Raw genomic sequence first — 19790 nt, forward strand, 5'->3', positions numbered from 1 at the left:
ATTGCTCTGAAGTGTTCCGTTTAACTTTGGGCATAGTAAACGTGCCGCGCATTCAGTGTGGTACGAGTGCATTTTCAGTGACACTTCCTTGTGGCAATAGTAAATATGGGTATGAAAGATGCAGGTAAAGCATCGCGTGGGCTTGGAGTATCTCATATCCTTTATTTGAATAGGGATGCATGAGGTATTCACTTAGGCTGTGAATATTCACATTACAGTCCTGATTCTTCTCATATTTTCCACCAAGTCCAAACTCCATAGTTTAAGGAACAAACAGGCATAGTTAGGAAGTAGATGACTTTTTCCCTAAAGGTATTTAGCAAGCATGTCTCAGTAGAGATTTTTATTTGTTCATCATTTGTGTTGAGAAGTTTCATCTGTGATCTGACCTTATTTCTTCTCTAATTTCATGATATACATGCAATATCCAGAATAACAGTACTGTCGAGTCAACGCAAAAAAAAGAGCTCTGGCTGTTATCTTGTGATTGTAAGTGTCTTTTCGTCTTTGAAGTGTTATTTGAATGAATTTGAAAAAAAAAAAAAACAAACCCAAAAAACCAACCCTGGCTGGGAAAGAATAATAGCTATATATGTTTCCTGTGTGTGCCAGGGACTTGGTATTCCTGCTGGGGCTTTCTCCTGCCTGCAGCCGGCAGCGCACTGCACAGTAATCCTGCAACTTCTGCCTTTCAGTGATTCTACTCCAGCGAGCATGGTTCTCTTTAATTTTTATTTTGTTGGGAGAGGGAAATTAATGAGGAGATCTGGCTAACTAACTCAAATTTCCCTCTTCATGTAGAGGGGCTACAGGCTGTGTTATATGCACAGGTGATGTACTACTGTGTTTAGCACAGCAATGCTTTAAAAAAAAAAAGGACGTGCATTATTTTTTAAAAAATTAAATAATAAAAAGTCATGCAACAAAGCACATTTAACAAAAATAGACTGCATCTGCACTTGTGGTTTGTCTGTGGCTACCGTTCCTCCAGTTCCATCTTTCTGTTGAATATTTCTATTTCAGATGTGTCTCAAAATAGCTGTGTAAAGAGGAATGAAACCTTATCCGTTTCTCTGAAGGATAATTGAAAATGAATGTAACGATACTGAAAAGAGTTGTATTGACAGCCCTGGGGGCTGACATCCTTTGTTTTTAGAAAGCATGGGTAAAGCATAAATCCGTGTCCTCCAGACATTTCTGATGACCTCTCTGTGTTGCAAGGATGGGCTGGGATTTTCACAAGCACCTAAGTAATTTAACCTCACTGAAAATTAGCTCAGATGAGGAGATACTGCACGGGCTGGCTGCTTATGGCTCTGCTGAGCCAGTCCTGGGGAGGCAGCTGGTTTCCCTGAGAGGCATGCCCAGAGCGGTGCCCCGGGTCCCTGTCTCCTCCGGGGCCCACCCTGACCTTGGCAGGGTTGGAAAAGTAAATTGAGATAAAAGCTCCTGAAGTGGATCAGGAGGGAGGCACCCTTTCAAAAAGCATAAAAGCAGGGTGGTGATGTTTAAAAACTGTGGGTACCCTGACGTAAGGACAGAGGTTTATAGGAGGCAAGTGCAGTCATACACAGACTGTCATGAGGAGCACCTGGCATCATTTTACCCTCTTTCACCCGCAAATCTACTTTTAAGCAGCAAAGTCAAATCACACAGCATTCTTGCTGGGCAGAGGAGTCTCAGCATCTTTTGGCATGGGGAAAGCTATGGGTGGGTGAAGCATGATGCTCAGCGATGGTGGTTGGTGGCAGTGATGCCCGATGTCCCTGGACCTGCACAGCTGCTCGGGTCTATCGTGTGTGCAAGGCAGTGCTGTGTTGATCCTATTTGAGCCATCCGGTGAGGAGCATGCATGTTTGTATGGGCAGGCATCTCCTTGAGTGAAAACGCTGCTTTCCCATACAGTGGCAGTGCAGGAGACCCACGCTAGTCTGTCCTAATGATGGAGTTGGTGGGTGCTAAAGGGGCATTGAATCACCTGCAGGAAAGTTTCCCACCTGATGGGACTGGAAGGGGAAAAATAAAGTTTGAATCAAGGGCATTTGGTTGCCTGAGCCTTCCGGGAGAGACCCGCCTCTGACTTCAGTCCTCGCTAGCAAATAAACCTCAATGGGCTTGTGCCATGAAAGGCAGCACCTTTATTTTTGAAAGGAGACATCTGATGGCTTGATATGGTGGGACATGGGAGCTCATCACTCTTGTTCTCTGTGGAATGACATGCATGCCCAAGCGTCCTCATGCAGTCTCCATTGATGTCCCTGCACTTGGCACCATGACAGCCTCTGCTCCTCTTTCCCATTCCTTCTCCCTTTCCCACCGCCCTCCACAGAAGCCTTGAGGTTCTTTCCAGAGCTCTCTATGCAAAGAGAAGAAAAGAGAAAATAAAAAGTTCAAAGGTAACACAACCTTGACTGACAGAACGTTTACTTGCTATTTATAAAGTAGTATCTATACATGCAGTGCTTACTTTAACAATATTTTAACCAGGATATGCTGATATGATTGCTTGTGGTTTACTTCAACAATATTTAAACCAGGAAATGTTAATATAATTGCTTGTGATTCATCTGAAGCTCATTTCTTCAAGAATGACTGTGTACTGTAGTATTCCTATAACATAGGCAGTTTACTAAATATTTATTTTAAACTACTAGCTAGTTAATAATGCTTTGTACATATCCCTAATAGATGCATATGTCATAATATGTATGTTCTTATGCATTTGATTCAACTGTCACCTGCTATATTAATTTTTAATTCCTCCTTACAGCTATGAGTGAGGTGCTATTTGCGGAAGACCCTATTCTTAATTTTAGGGGGCCAAATCCTGGAGTTTCTGTGTGAGAAGGAAAACCCTGAGGTTTTTTTAGTTTCTCTGTCACTCAGAACCAAACTAACATAAAGCGATGGTTTAGCCAAGGAAGCTGCTGCACTGTGCTGGGAGAGGGATTCAGTGTATGCAGACGTGCAGAGGTTAGTGATTAACATGTGCACATCCCTTCAGAGGGCTTTTGACTAGCTAGAGCGTACACAGTGGATTAATTCATGTGCAGGGGATATGTGTATCTGTGTGTACCTGCACATTTGCTCAATAACGTTCCCTCCTACAAGTCATAATTACTAATAAGTCCCTCATTGCAGGGCTTTTTTTATTTTGGTTTTAATTACTCACATGTCACAGGCATTTATCAGTGTTTTGTGGTGGAATAATTTTTACAAGGAAAAGGGAAAAACGTATCTTGTGCCACATTTTCCAAACTGTAATTGTATGGCATGGATGTAGCTGCAAAGTCCCTAGTGAGAGTGAATCGGCTTTTTAGCCTGGGAAGCAGTACTGATTGACAGATGTAATTTTCAGTTTGAACGGTTGAGATTTTAAGCTGCTTGTAGAAGATTCTCTGTAAGTTGTGGATACGATATAAAAAATGGCTCGTGTGTCTTTGTGTGGTGTGTAGAGGCACACGTATTATGTATGGCCAGATTTTCCCCTTACCGCATGTGTACAAGGCCTGGTGAGCAATGCAGCCACAGTTGGGTGGTTGTGCTGCAAAAATGGAGAAGGGAGCAGGAGTTATGGTGTAGCAGGACTCCATCCATGCTGCATGGTAATAGGCTTTTGGGTGGCTGTCTGGATTTATTTCCCATTTCATTGGGATCTTACTTTCCATAGTCTTTCCTGCACCTGACTGGTCATTTATTCCCGTGCAAAAGAGGTGTGAAGCACTGGCATTGTCCTTCCTACACATTTAGTTCTCCTGGAGACCAATGTGTGGATCTTGCTCACACTGTTGGCAGGAGGTATTATGGGATATTTGGGTGAGGTGTGGAAGCCCTCAGCTCTAGCGAGAGCGTCTGCTCTAGGGCTTTGGGGAGCAGCAGAGAGCGGGGCCCATTTCCCTGGTGTAAAATAGCTACTGTATGAAACTTCGTTTACTCTTACTTTGCACAATAGAGCTTTCTCTAGAGCTTTTTTTTAGCTTTCTCTTAATTCCTTTTAGTGTAGTGAATGGTATATCTATATGCAAGTGCTGGAATCAGCCCCACGCTTTGTTTCCCACTCTGTATATTCATTGCCTATACTGCAATAACCTTTCCAAATACCACTTTTCACCCTTGCAGTTAATATCACTCCACAGAATTGTACTCCAGTGCACACTGCTGTACATGCCTTCAAATTTAATAATTTCCATCTTCTTACACCTAATTAAAACTGCAAATATCCCAGAAGAAATAAGAAATGTTAATAGTGTAAAAAAAATTAAGACTTGGCAATACAAATCGTTAGTGAGATTTCTTTGCAAATTAGTATTACTTTGTATTCTTATAATCTCTAAGTTATTGTCTAGATTTTGGGGTAACTTCTCATTCGATGGAGTGACTGGTGATGGGATCAGCCTCACTAGGGGGTTAACATCTTCCATATTCTGTAGACTGTTGCTTGTCGAGAACCAATATGGGACTGGGGAGAAAAGGCTCTTTCTAAATTCACCCTGCTTTCAGCACAATTGGTATACAGCCCTGAGAGCGAATGTGTGTGTATGAGAAATTAATCCTGCTCAGGGTTGGATTAACTGGTGCAGAAGACCCTGGGCAGGGTGCCAAAGCAGTGCTGGCATTTCCTAGAAGTGGGTCTCCCAGAGATTATTTCGATTCATGCCTCTGATCTATGGGTCACCTGCCAATGTCCCAGGGTGGCTGATAGTAAAGCGTGTATTGACTGCTGACAACGCTTCTGAAAGTGAAGCGTGTAGTACCTCTATACAGAGAGATTTTATGGATAACCACGTTTATACTTGACAACTGTTCTATTTATTGTGAAAGGCAAATGAGGTTTTCATTAGTTGTGGCAGTATTTGACTGTAGACCTCTGGCTACAAGTGGTGAGAGCGAAGAGCATCCCCCTTCTCATTTTGTCCTTTGCTTTCATGGCATTTTCCTGTTAGCTTTTCTGTATTGCTTTGATGCTCTCGTTATGGTGGAACCTAGGGACTGAATGTTGTTTGCCAGATTTTGTTGTCTTATTTGTCTCCGCTTTGACTGATCCTTTCCCTCCTTGATGTGGAAGCGTTCTTACATCTGATCCTTCTTCGCCTCTTCCTTACTTAATTCCTGTTTCCTTAAGAATTATGGGTGATATGTTTAGCTATCATTCATTATCATTATTATTAGCTATCGTGTAGAGGTAGCAGGTGTCTCTTCAGGAAAGTTTGTAGGATCCCCTGATATGTCCTAGGGAATCATTTGCATGCTTAATCAAAACAAGTACTCCTGTAGCCAGAAGACTCATATTGTTAATAGTATAAAATAAATTTGCAAAACAAATACAATTACCATTGCAGACATCTAGCAGGAATCAAGAAGAGGCAGTCTCTAGACATATAATCTTAAAATTGATAGGCCTGCTTTCTTTTTATTAAATAATTTTACATTAATGATATCCATACGTGCAGAGGGTTGCATTGAGATCACTCTGAAAAAGATTAATCCTAAAGGAAAGGGAGTTTCCTGGAAAGTGAAAGCAAAGCAAAGAATTGATCCTGATCGATTGCCCTCAGGAATCGGGAGGGATTACTGATGGCACAGCAGGGTACTGACCTGGAGGTCAGGAGAGATCTTGTCTCCCAGAGGCTGAATGAAGAGCGGGGCTGCCAGCCACAAGCCTTGCAGTAGGAATGCCCATGGTCAGAGCAGACGCTGCAGCCCTGCTTGTGGCTGTGCTTTGCTCTAGGGTTAATCCCTATTACTGCTGTTGCCTGTTCATTTTTCTCCCCACCTATCCCCCTCTAAATCAGATTTTTGCTTTGAAAATATACGTATTTGAGTGAAGCTGGTCCAAATTGAGTCAGAGCTGCCTTCTCTGTAGCTCTTGTAGAGTTCGTCTCATCAGTATTTCTGTTCCTTGACTCTGTCCTTGATTGTCTCTTGAAGAGACACTGTCATTCATTGGCATTAAAAATAACATTCAAGATAACTGCAGTTGATGGGGCTGAGGAGAGGAGTGCTTTGGTTTATCTGAGATGTACCGTGGGTTTCACAGCACAGCAAAGGGAGTTGGCTCAGAGCCATGATAATTGATCGAATGCATAAACATATTTTTCCCATTGGAAACACTGATAGCACTTTCATTTTAAAGAACAAGGGAAAGTAGTAAAAAGAGGATATAATAAAAGCCATATACATTAACAAACATGATACAGAACGTAAACAGTGTCAGCAGAAATCTGGAGTTCTTACCCTCTCCCTCAAGTAAAAATTGCTTTTTAAAGAGAAGCCTTTGCAATAAACCGAGGCCCCTCCTGTGAAAATCAGCTCCTTTTTGTGGTTCGGTTTACATACTTTTCTGCCTATACTAGTAAATACACCCTAATACAAAGGAGGAAGCATGTGAGGTCAAGTAACGCTAAATACCCATGGTCTGAATTTGCCCCATCCCATTGTACCTAATAAGGCAGGTCTGCGCAGGGGCTGTGTGAGGCTGGTCCGCGCGAGGTGACCTACCCAGACATGCTGGTTTACCCCAAGGGCTCAAGAAGTTGCTCACAGCAGACTTTGTTGATGAAGTCTGGAGAACACAAAAGGACCCAAAATTTGATCCAAGCAGGATGGATGTGCAGTGACCTGTCTATAAAATTTGCCTGGATAGCAGAGGCTGTTCCCGTCTTTGACTACTTTTGGAGAGAAATTCTTATGGATCTGTCATGGATGGAAATATTTGACACAGTTATGATTTAGCAATGATTCAAAATTTATTGATGATTCGAGGTAGATCACGAGATTGAATTTTAGCAGAACTTAACCATTAACCGATTTAAAGGTTTACAAAGTGATTTAGCGAAATGACTGAACAGCGACTTAATTACAGATTCAAAGATGACAAGATTCACACTAACTTCCTGTAAAGTATCCCAAATGAATACTTATGAGCAAAAGCACAAATCTCAGATTAATACATAAGCAAAGCATATAAGCACTTGCACACACACATACAGACACACACACAGAGGTCTTCAATTGCTAGGATCAGGAATTTCTTAATAGTGAGCAACTCTAGCGAGCCAGAAGGTACCGCTTTTAAGTCCTACATGTGCACGGATGGATGGAAGAATATCCACATCCATAAAGCTAATGTATATCTCACAAACATATAGGTGGAGAAGTGGATGGAAAAGAGACTAGCCTATAGTCAAAATTTCCCTTTCTCAGATTTAGGGTAAATACAATGCATCAGTGTTCGTCAATGGGCAGTAGTTGAGGCTCGAGAAGGATTCTCTCACCCTGGCCTCGAGGTGTCAACCTGAGAGGTGTCTCAGCTCAGGGGAGGTACTGGCTACAGCCCGCTGCGATCCAGAAGAGTTCAAAGGGTCTTTACTAGAATCGCTACTTATAGGATACAAAATAATTGACTTTTGTCAGGTACTTTTCCATTCTGGCCCAGCGTGGACAATGGAATATTCTGGTACTTTCCATTGTCTACACAAGCCCAGGACTTGCTAGGACTTGGGGTCCTGGTGGCCACAATCCATATGTTGTCAGGAGTGATCAATTATAGTTTTTATAGTCAATTAATATTTTCAAATGGTAGGAGCCATGGGAACCAGGTACACTAAGGGATTGCCATACTGTTCTAGTCCATTGCTCTCCACCTTTTCTTTCTTTCATGTTGGACCACTATGTAACGTTCTGGCCTGTTGTATTATTATGTGTCCCGGTGGGGAGGACATTGCACCAAGTACCGAGAGGCCTAAGGGCAGGGAGGGGGCTGCACCACCACAGATGGAAGCACACAGAGCCTTGAAGAGAAAGTGCCCAAAACCGACTTTCAGTGGGGCTCTGAAAACACCATTTTTTTTGTCTTGCTGCAGTTAAAGCCTTTGGGTGGGTTGCTGCGATTTCAGGAAACTTTCTCTGTCTGGCACTGCCATATTTTCTCTGTGATAGGCCTTGCTGTGCAGCCGTGTGGCGCTGTGTGGATGCAGCGTTGGAAGTTTTTGGCCAATAGACTTGTCGGTGAAAGCAGGACCTGCTGTGAGGTACCAGGGCAGGACTGAAAATATGTTTTTCAAGGAAGTGTGAGGCTTGTGGCCTGGCATACGCAGAGCTCAGGCATCCAGGCCGCAGCCTCCACAGCAGTACCTGCTGAACCGGGAGGTGGTCTGAGGGAAGCACGTGCCCGTGTCTGAGTTGCACCTTGGCAGGTCTGGAGGTTGGTGGTGGTTTTTTGGTTTTTTTTTTGACTCTGACTCCTGCAAGAGCCTGTTCTTCTTCTGTCCCCTGCGGTGCTTCCTAGCAACCGAGCCCTTTGTTTGCGCCACGAAGTTCAAGCGATCTTCAGGCTACTGCAAGTCCCAGACCTAGCTTGGGGGTAGCCTCAGGGAGGGTGGATGGGTTTTATCCTGGTCGAGCTCTCCCACCGGCGGAGAGGAGGTTTCCACCTGCAGAGCAAGGATGGGGACAGTGCTGTGCAGAGCCCCGGTGCAATGCTATCCCCTGCTTACGAGCGTGGAGGGGGAATTGAGCCATAAACCACACCGTGGCACACACAGAAGCCATTTTAATTTCAGCTTCTGCTGGAAGCACCACATGGAAAAGAAAATGTGATCAGTATAAAAAGAAATGTTTATGTTCCTAGGAGCAGAGACCTCCCAAATAATTAACATCACTTGACAAACTGCTGTTTAAAATGCAAGTGGTTTAAGTGCTGCAGCTCAACAGGCATTCGTCACAGCTCTGGCGTAAATGCGATACACACTCTGGGTTGGTTGCTGCTTTAAAGTAAAGAAGATTTCTGGTAAACATCTTTTGCTTAAGGAGAATGTCTCTATCATTTTACTTTTTCTTGTTTGAAGAAGCTAAATGTTAGAAAACTGGCCAAATGGCAACTTGGTGGCATGGGCATTGGGATATGGCTTTGGAATGAAATAGATCCTGGATTTTCATTTCTGTGGCACAGATCAGGCTTTCAGTCAGAAGACAGACAGACAGAAATGTTTCATTGGCTTTGGGAGGAGGAGAGGGAGGAAAGGGCCTTTGGGGGGAGATTTCTGGAAGCTACAACTTCAGCTCTGATCACTCTATCTCTAATATTCACTGACTCAACTAAAATTTCTTTAAATAAAACCTTCTTTTTCTCTAGGGCTCTTGGGACACTGACTAGAGACATAAGGATTGTTAAGAATTTATATTTTTCAAAGGTTAAAAAATAGCAGCTTACAAAGAGACTGAGATTAAAAAAAAAGTTAAAAGAAAAAAATTCTTTCTGGAAGATAGAAATATGTGGGTGCCTGTCATATGCTGAAGCATTCCAGATCAAAATGACTTCTGCCTTTGCAGACGAAATAGAATCAGATTATCAAATATAAAATAAGGACTTAAGAATCTAATTCCTTTTACAAAGGCATGATTGATGCTGTGAATTTCATGCAACTTGGAAAAGGGAAATTGCTCAATTTATTTTCTGGTTATCCCAAACTAGTTCAATGCCTCCCTCTGATTTTTTCATCTCCAAAGGGAAAGAGAACATCACTTGTGCTGCCTTCTTCTTTTCTGATTGAGTGAAGCTCTGTATTTAGCGGGGATGCAAGTTTGGGAGTTCTAATGGGTGCCGGTCCATCTCACATGGAGCTGTAGCTGCAGCATGGTAGGAGTTGCTGTCCTTCTACTCTTAATCCGTCAGTGGCTTTGCAAGTTGATTTAAGATATCTTGATCAAGCAGCATGTCTGTGACAAGGGTCCTGGACAAACTATCTCCTTTCTCTCCAGCCCAAGACTTGTTTGAGCAAGGGTAGGTGTCTCTATATCTCATTGCTTGTATTTTGGATGGTTACTGACTGTAAACTGCTGTTGCTCTCCTTGGTCTATGCTATTCTGTTCATGGCTTCTAGCAGTCATGCAGCAGAAGATCTTGTATCATGTTAGAAATTAATTCCTGAAATGGAGATGCAGCAATTACAGCTCCTGTATCCTTCCTAGGCAGATGTGCAATGGCATTTATCATACAAAGGATAAAACATTCAGGCTATCTGTTCCCATGGTAGAAAGGATAAAATGCAGAGAAATATCCTTCAAATGTTCTACAAATAGATTTGAAAGAGTGCTAAAGTCATTCAGTGTGCCTGCAAGAGATGACTGCAGTTCTTACAATGCTCTTTACCAGAGATCCAGTAAGCTCAGCTGTTTTGCTGGAAGATGTTTCTATCCCATTATCTGTAAAGTGACTGCCAGAACTCTCTTTACCCACTTGTGAGTTATCCCACGGCTTCAGAGACCTTTCTGCTCCTCTCATACAGCAAAGCTGCTCACTGGGGACTCCAGGTGGTGCCTCATCGCAAGCTGACTGCAGTTTCAGACTGACCAGTGTACAAGCAATTGCTTGAAGGAGACTGAGGCGTTCTTTAGCATATGATGAATGGAATCTTTTGAGATTCATTGGCTATATATATGACAATACACACTTTCCATCTCCTCTTAATCCTGCACTTTGGGAAATCTGCGCTTGAACCCTCATGGGCAGACTTTATCCATTTCATCTTTAGTGTGTGGCAGAAGCCGTAGTTTTCTGACACATATGTGCCTGGCGCTGCTGGCTCAGTTGATGCAGGAGGAGGTGTGTAGTATTGTGTGGGCAGCTGTAATAAAGTGTAAATATGGGCAAGTTACCTCAAATAACTTCAGTACTGCAGAGCATTGATTTTTCCCTCAGGGAAAAAATAAAGATTGATAACAGTTTCAGATTAGTGCAACTTCAGTTTGATGACAAATGTTTTGGGTTTTTACTCTGTGTACAGTATTTGAAGCAGTTGGTTCAGATTATGCATTGAGATCTGCTTTTGGGTGCAGAAAACTAATCAGGGAAATGCTTCATGGCCCAGAGGTCTGGATTTGCAGATTCCAGTTCAACAGCTGCATCTCTCTGTGTGCTGTCAGGAAGGAGCATCTGCCAGGGGTGCAGTGTGGTCCTTATTAAATTATAATTTAGAGCTATGGCTTAGAGAAACAGGTGCAATTATATACTAAAAAAAAAAAAATAATCCAGTGGTCTTTGTTACCAGAAGAAATGCCCCTTAGCTGGACAAAGAGTTAAGGATTTTCCACTATTTTTTCAAGCTACAAAGAGCAAGGAAAATGGATGACTGAGTTGCCCTCCGCACTTAATTGCTCCTTGCTCTTCTGAAATACTGTAGGTGTCTTTCCACCAAGAGGATAAAGCCCCCCGAGCCCTTTAGGCTTGTTTCCTATTTGCACATGACTTTCAAGGCAGTCACGCCACGAATGTGGCTACATCAGGAACAGTGCTCTGAATTGTGTGACATTGCATTTCTTCCTCTTTCTACTCTTTATCAATACCCCAATATGCAAAAATGCCCTTTTGCATGAATCTTAAAACAGCATGTTGTTCCTATTCCAAGCTGGCTTGCTTTTCTAGCACATCTCTCTTCTTTCAGCTATTTAGAAATGCAGTTGTCTTTTTATCTTCATGATGTTCCTCCTGAGTCACCTGCTATACGTTACCCAACTCCAGTAAATGGTAACTGGTCATCTGAGTCGGGAAAGGTCATGTGAGTAAGTCTGCAGAAGTATAAAATTGCTGAAGACTGAATCACGGGGAAGTTTTCTTCTGCATAGCTTGCACATGTTGATGTTAACACAATTTCCAAGCTAGGAATGGCGAAGCTTCCTTGGCATCCTCTAACAAGAAATATTGCAGTAGCTTCCTCTACACAATGACTTGAGAGGTCGACTCTGTTACCCAAGTCGTAAGAAAATAACCATTAAAGTTCATAGGGGTTCTGTGAGGGCTTATAATGAAAGGGCTTTGAGCTTCTCGTATGAAGTGTATTTTTGCCTAAGCAAATCAGAGAGGACTGGAGCTTATTCATGTGCTGTTATGGTGACAGAAGAGGTGTGGAGTCACCTCCCTCTGTCCTCTGGTGCAAAGAATTGCATTGGCCATATGTATTGAACAGCACGTGTCCTGACTGATTCATTCAAATCAACTGAAACTCAGATAAAACATAGTATTACTTACAAAGTTCTCTTCCTCTCACATTTATGTGCTGTTTTGCAGACTGTAAACAGTTTGGGCCAAGACCTTTCTCTTCTTTCTATCTTTGTGTGATTCAGCATGAGGGGGTAGGTAGCAGGTAGGATCACTTTTAAAGGAATGAAACATCTCTGCATGCTCTTGTCCTCAGGCGATAAGGATTCAACACCCTTGGTCATTTACATCTGACCTGTTGCAGCAGATGCTAAGGAAAACAAGTTCCTGTATGGACTACTCCAGCAGCTATTTATAGCAAAACGTTAAGTAATAACTTCATGGGTCTGGCATGGGAATTGCTAGGAAGGATGATGGAATAGTATTCATGCTTTTTCTTTGGAATAAGCACCATGGATGCTGTTTATCTTTGTTACAATAAACTGTAACTTTATGCCCTGACTGGCTGTTGAAGTCTGATGTTTTAATTCAATGGTCCAGGTTCAGATGCTGATCTGCAAAAGAAACAGGGTTAATTACTGGTGGAGGATGTTTAAGCTGGTGTGAGTGATGTGCTGCAGAGCCAGACAAGAGCGGGAAAGTCAGTAATTTAGATTCCACTTGTGACTGTGGTACAGAAAGTGCAGATTAATGAAGGAATGTGTGTGCGTGGATGGCCAAAATCTTGCGTAAAGGGAGAAATGTTTCCCTTTCTCCTGGTTTTACCTCAGCAGTACTTAAATTATTTGCCTGGAAAAAAGTAATATTTTAATCATGTAGTGGTTAACGCTTCTAGTGCTACTGGAGGCCGCTGTGGTCTGGGCAGAAGTCCTTGGTTATAATTTCCATTTGTGCAGCGAGAAGTTGCTGGAGAGCAGGGCTGGTGTCCTGCACTGGGTTGGCAGCTTTACTCCTGTGCCCTTGTGCCAGCTCTGCCAGGTAGGCTGGAGGCTTAACAGCTCGATGGTGGGAGCCAGGAGTGGAGCTCCTGTGCTTTAATGCCAGCAATGCACCTGAAAAAACCGCCATTTTGATGACAAACTCTGTAACCTCCCTTAGTACCCAGTGCAAGTTACTTTGCAGGAATACATTGCAGATTAACTAGTAGGTGCTACCAAAATAAATCCAGCTGCTTATAACTTTGTGAGATTGGAGAGCCTCGGTTAATCACTAGGACCTGTTACGTTTTAGGAGAGGGATGGTGGTGTGTGGGTTTTGGTCTGTTTATTTATTTTTTTTTAAATGAGAAGATATGAAGCATGTCTGTCTTGAGGAGAACAAACCAGGAGAGGACAAGAGACTAAAAAAAAAACCAAACAGGAGTAAACCTAAGTGAGAAAGAAATGTATTGGATAATGAGAGGCCAGTGAAGGGAGTGGAAGACTTGAAAGAGGGAAGTGGCTGAGAAACTTCAGTATTTGTGACAAGGGAGGCAGAGGCAGAGGAGGAGGAAAATGTTTTGGAGAGGAAGAATGGCAAAGCAAGCAGAGGGGGAGGTTGTGTGTTCTGTGAGTTTTCCTCAAGGAGAAATGGCCAGAGGGAGAGACGGGAGAGAGGAAAGGAGGATTTGAATAGAGAAATGATGGAGGAGCAATTCCAGGAAGTATGTGGCTCCTATAATTCTGAAACATTTAAGAGGATGTAAAATGTGGCCAAATAGCAGAGGCAATAGTAAATCTTCACCTGCCTGATAAGTTGCTAGCTCTAATAACCCCATGCTTTAAAGATTTATTTGCTGCCAAATATAGTCAGGAAAAAAGCCACTGGAATCAATATCTTTTGGGTCTAGTCAGTGTGTAGCAAGACTAGAATTTCAGGTGCATTTTTCTTTTGTGAGCAAAGAAATTTCATATTCCATTTCACAACAGCATAGACCCTGTAGCCAGGAGGCCCTCAGCAGATATGTGTTCAAAGGGCTTCCCTCTATGATTGCTTTTGGACTTTATATTGAATGAAAATCTTTGATATTTGGGTAACTGGTGTGGATGGAAATAGTTTGGAGTCTGTACTGACTGACAACAAAGCGAGTAGTGCATTTTCTCACGCTGAAAATGGGAATTTTCAGTTGATGAGAAAGAAATTAAAACAGACAAAAGAAGAGATACACAAGGTGTATGGGGTGACAGTCACCAGCCTGCAGAAAGGAAAAAGCAATGATCTGAGTATTAAGACATCAACACCAGAAGGTTTTTGCAAAAGATTCAGAGGCCTGCTCGCACAGCTCAGCAGCCTTGTCCTTAGAGAGACAGGACTAAGTGCTCGCTCAGCCGGCTCCAGGGGTAACGCGGGCTGACCCTGAGCCCTGTCTGAGGAGAGCAATGCAGCTATGGTGGTCTGGAAATTCTTGGTGCCTCCATTGAGGGGTGGAAGATCTTTCTCACAAGGAGCCTCTGTAGCTGGACATTGTCCTTCACGCTGTCACTTCGGGGTGTCCCCTCAGTGGGAAGGGGAGCACTGGCTCTTAGGTCTGGTGACAAGCTGTTTCACATGCGCTTGCAAGCAGATACTAATGGAGGAGGTGCACTCAGACCCCTGAAAGGAGGGTTTGGGAGCCTTTGGGCAAAGCACCGCTTGGGCTCCAGAAAAATAATCACAGCATCTCAGAATTGCTCATTAAGCTTTAAATACAGATGGGATGAGGAGCTGATCTAGCAGGCATGCTCTCAAGAGACTGCAAAGAACAACGGCAGGGAACTTCAGAAGGAAGACTGTAAAGCAAATATGACTTGAGGAATGCGTTTTTAAATGACACAACACGCAAAATGACCCAACTTTACAGTACCTCGAAGTGACTCTAAATGGTTTATATTAGGAAGAAAGGCACACTCCAAGTGTAAATGTCTTGTATGAGAGAAGAAAAACTGCTTCCTGAGGTTCTTTAGAAATGGCATTACAGCTTAAAACTTCATGGTATGTGGTACTGAACGATAAACATAATCTACACTGTCCAGCTGGGTAAGAGGAGAAGTAGAACAGGCTCTGGGATATATATCCTAACCCATCCAGATGCTAAATTAAAGTAAGGGCATACACACGTGACATTCACAATAACTTCAAGCAGCAAAATGCAGAAGAGGCAACGAAGCTGCTGGAGATTTCACAACTGTGGTCCAAAGTTGTCAACAATGTCTCTGAACTGAAAGGAGTATTATGCCTTACTAACACGCTCTGCTGTAGGGCAGGAGCACATCAGGGCCGTGCTGGGCATATCTGTGCTGTGCACAGAGATAGGTAATTGGGGAGGCACGAGGGATGTGCGGATGTTGACTCCCCAGCATGGCTGAGCCTATGAGCTCTAGAGGAAAGAGCTCTTTGCTGTTTGCTGTAATCTAAACTCACCTAGCATGTTGGTCTCTAAACATTTCATGGCTTTGAGGAACTGATGGTATTGAGGATTAAATGGCTACAATCTCAGGGATATTTCAGTTAGTGCAACTCTAGAGTTTGCTGTGAGATGAATGGTGCTGTCCCTGTCTTGAAGTGTGTTCCCGGCTCTTTCTAGAGGCATCCCTCCAGCAGTCTTTGTTCTCTGTCCCAGAGCTATGAATGCAAGCCTAGCACCCATACCACCTGCCTGCAAATGTTATCTCAGCAGAGTTATTCTTGTTTTCTGTCCTACATTGGGGAGCCAGTGATATTACAAGGTCTTACTGTTCACCTGCTTTATTCTAGGAACACTTGGCAGAGCCCAAATTTTTGGAGACAGTGAGGTAGGATGGTGTTTCCGGTCTGGGACACTTGTCTTTCTCAGTGAGAAATGGTCTCTGATTAGGGATGTGCACTAAACAAGGCACTTAGTATTTGGGAGGGCAGAAACAGCAAGAGATTTTCGTCCACTGTGTTCTGTATCCCTAATGTATAGTCTCCAGCTGATGATCCAGATGAGATGCTCTTCATTACCCTCTTAAGACCCTATCTCTTTCCACCAGTGATAGAGGGAGTATAAAGTACAGCATCCCAATTTAGCTCATTATATTGTAAATATGCAGTATAAATAGCCTGCTCTGGGCCCAGTTCAGCATCTTCAGTCCAGAGGCACATCTTTTATTTTACACAGCTATGATTCAAAGCTAACTCAAGGGCTTAAGTTCAGGACAGTAGCTTCTTGAACTTGCATTTTCTTTGCATGGCTTTGTAGGTAGGTTACACTGTTTTCTGCCATCTCTTGGATTTTGGTTCTACAGATCTGCTTGTCTCTGCCACTCTTAACGTTTGCTTTTTTACTGCTCCCCATTGCTCCCTCCTTCCTCCTTGTCCTGACAAATATGTAAAGTTTAACCTTGACAGGTTACTTCTGTTTCTGGTGAACTCTCAATATTCAGACTTCCAAGCTATTACACTGTACATGGAAAATGTGCCCAGGATAGACTTTCCATTAAACTGTATTTAAATTGGAAGAGAATGCTGGCACATCTACAAGTATTCCAGAATTAGATCCCAAAATACTGAGGCTAGTTAATCTTTTGGAAGAACAAAAACTCTTACTGATTTATATTTAGCAGAGGGAATGCATTTTAAAAACAGTCTATATGAGGCCCCTTGAAGAAAACATCTTTTACATTGATTTGTAGTGCATGGAAATACTATGTGGCCATAAAATATTTGCAGTCAGGCTCTGCTTTTATGTAGCTACTTTTTTGCAGTGTGAACTGTCCTGAACCCTGGGAGAGTGGCTGCTCTGCTGACTGTGGGCTATGCAGTGAAACACGGCTACCTCTGGGGCAGCAGCTTAGCTGTTCATCACAGCTGTGCCTGGCATTGCAGAAGGGGAAGGGAAAACGCAGCGTGCCGTTAGCGCTATGGTGGAAACACTCGACTTGTGAGATGAGGCTTTGGTTCAAAACCGATGCGAGGTTTTTACTTGTACTGTACCTTGGGACCTGTCTAGCCCAGGTGTCTGCCTCTGGCAGGGGTAAGGGGATGTGCTATTCGGGGAGAGCACATGCGGAGCCACCATTTGGCTTCCTGGCAAACCCAGAGCAGGACCGGGGGGAGAGCAGAAGCTGAACTTGGCCTTTCTGTGCACTCGTACGAGGTTAGAGAGAGGCGTGGAGGTGCTGTTGGCCCTAATCTCAGCAGCATCACTTTCAGTTAAATGTCTATGATATCTATTCAGGCTTAGTTTACATGATTATAAATTAGGAGGAACTCTGTAATGTCAATATAGGTGTGAAATGTTCTGTGCATAGTTCTGATCTGTACTATACGAGTCACGGGAATTATGGTAGGTGGAAAAGTTCACTGGATTGTCCAAGTGGACAGTTCCTGGAAAAGGAGCTAGGTCAGGTAAACGGTTTATTAACGCAGTAGATCAGATAAGCAAAGATAACTTGTTTTGTAAACAATCCTAGGGCCAACAGTGTACCTGCTTATCTTTGAGAAGATAAGGATTATTAAGAGGAAGTAGCATGGCAAGTTTTGGGTTTTTTCTTCCCTCTGTCCCACCATCTGCAGCACGGACAGATCAGCCATCACCCTGGGCAAGTTGTTCCTCCTCCTGCTGAAGCATCAAATATTAGCAAAGGAAAAGATTCTCAAACTGCGCATCTGCAAGAGAAGGATAAACAGAATTTTTAAAACATCCCTAAATCTTAAGCTGAACTGGGCTTAATCTTGCTTTCTTCTGTTAGAAGATATAAATACTTTTTTACATCTCTCATTAGACTGCTGACAGACCTGACCTGATCACAGCAGAACAAAAACACTCCAGATCAAGAATGAGATCTTGGATGCTTCCAGGGCACCATTTTTCACTTTGATCTTCGTATTTCCTACTCACAGCATTTAACTTATGATGCCTTTGTAAAAATAACAAAGAATTACCAAGATGCAAAGAAAATAAGGTTAGAATTGCCTTGATGCTCTCAAAAATAAATAATTATATGGCCCATGCAAGTTGCTCCTGCTGTGGATCAGAGGAGCTGCTAGAAGATAGTGTGGGGAGAAGCAGCTGCTGTTGATGGAGGGATCTCTGTTTCCTTTCCATGGACCTGGCTGGACCATGGGGGACACGGGTCCTGAGGCAATTCAGCCTGCGGCTGCCCAGCATCTTTCTGGGGGGCTGCGCACCCCCTCTCTCCTTACATGGCAGACAGGAGCATATGGCTGCGTACTTATGCTCTTGCTCTTCTTATGTGCTTAGCGGACTTATGGTCTGTGGGAGCTCGGGGGGATTTGCAGGGGGAGAGGGTGAGAAGGGAGCCTGCGAAGGGTGGGCTGCACCCGCGGGAGGTGAAGCGGTGCCGGAGGTCTCGCAGCCATCTCCTGTGATGTGCCAGCTCCATGACTGAATTGCTGGGAATGACTGTGAGAGATGCTGAGTAAACAGTGCCCTATTAGGGACCAAAAGATGGTTAATGATTATATGACATCATTACTGAAGATACAGAGTTTAAAAATTAGTTTATAAGGGGAAAGGGTTTCTTCTAGACAGCCTTATGTGCTTATAGAAATACTTATATATCCACACACCTCTCTTCTGATATCATCTTTTCTTCACAAAAACAGGGCATAATCAGCGACCTTCATGGGGCTTGGTATTTTTAAGTGCTTGCACAGCCATCGCCTGGTTTGTTCCTCCTGGAGATGGTGTGCGTGAGGGTTTGCTGCCCCAGCTCAGTCCTGCCCTGCTGTCTTCTCTTCCTGCCTCTCCTGCATTTTGAGGGTCTTCCTCATCTTCCTTCCCACCTCTGGCAGAAGCTCCTCTAGGCTCTGCCCAGGAGCATCTTCTCATCTCTCTCTGGGTAATTTCATCCACAAACATGAGTTCAGCCATATCCTTCCTACAGTCAATTAACAGATTCACTTAACCTTTATAGTACTTGACTCTCCTTTGGCCAACCTAAATTTTTGTTTTGTGTTTTTTTGCTTTTTTAATAAAATATTACAACTCAGGCTTAATATAACTGAAGCAGACCTCTTATTCTCCTGGCACTCCTCACCTCTTTTACCTTTTTTTTTTTTTTTCAACCTTTATAAAATTTGCCACCCTCCTGACTCTTACTAATATTCATAGCCTCAACCTTCAAGCAAGCCTTTGTAAAGCCTCACATCTGAGTTGTAACCAGAGACTCGGTGGGTTCAGCTGACATTGCTAAAAAAGCCCCACACCCAGGTAATCGCCTGGCACTCCTGCAGAGGTCGTTGTCTCTGCGTGAGGAGTCACTGTAGACACACCTCTGCTCCTCAGCTACTGCACTGGACATGATAGAGGGCAAATGCACACCCCAGCAGAGCAGAGGCAGAGGAAATGACTGTCCCTGCTTCAGACCATCCTCCTAAATCTACTCAATCAAACACATCAGTCTCCTGAGTCTTGCAGATTCTGCCTGCATCTATCTCATCTTCAGGGCACAGCCTTTCCCCTTTTCTTTCCTTTGTGCAAGCCTCAGTCTTCTCTCTTCTGCCATTGACTTGCCACACTTGTATTGTATTCCAAATTTCTCCTGTTGTACCTGTTTTCCTGCCCTCTGTCCTTACTGTCACTTTTTACATCTCTTTCGCTAGTTTTATTTTTCTCTATGAAATTAAAAATCAGCTTCTTCGCTTTCAATGCTCCTCACAAACTAACTACTCCCTATCACCCATCAGTCAGGTTTGAAAGATGGATCCATTGTGGATCATCCTGCAATCAGCTCTGGCTCCTGTTGCCCACTTTTTATACTGGGGAGGCCTTCTTGTAGATGTCTGTGAAACCACCCTTGTTGTCTTTCAGATCTGTTACTTTAAAAACAGCTTTGCTTTTTGGTCGTATAAAAGGAAAAAAAAAAAAGCACAACTCCAAGTCCCACCCTGACTGGTATTATCTCCTTTCATG

At 43.3% G+C, this 19790-nt stretch overlaps 1 protein-coding gene across 7 annotated transcripts in view; it reads left to right on the forward strand.

The window, feature by feature from the left end:
• NEURL1 (neuralized E3 ubiquitin protein ligase 1) overlaps nt 1-19790 on the forward strand; it is a 161953-nt gene that overhangs the window by 71174 nt on the left and 70989 nt on the right. The gene's annotated exons all lie outside the window — the stretch shown is intronic.

Source organism: Larus michahellis, chromosome 6, assembly GCF_964199755.1.
Source record: "Larus michahellis chromosome 6, bLarMic1.1, whole genome shotgun sequence".
NCBI classification, from domain to species: domain Eukaryota; kingdom Metazoa; phylum Chordata; class Aves; order Charadriiformes; family Laridae; genus Larus; species Larus michahellis.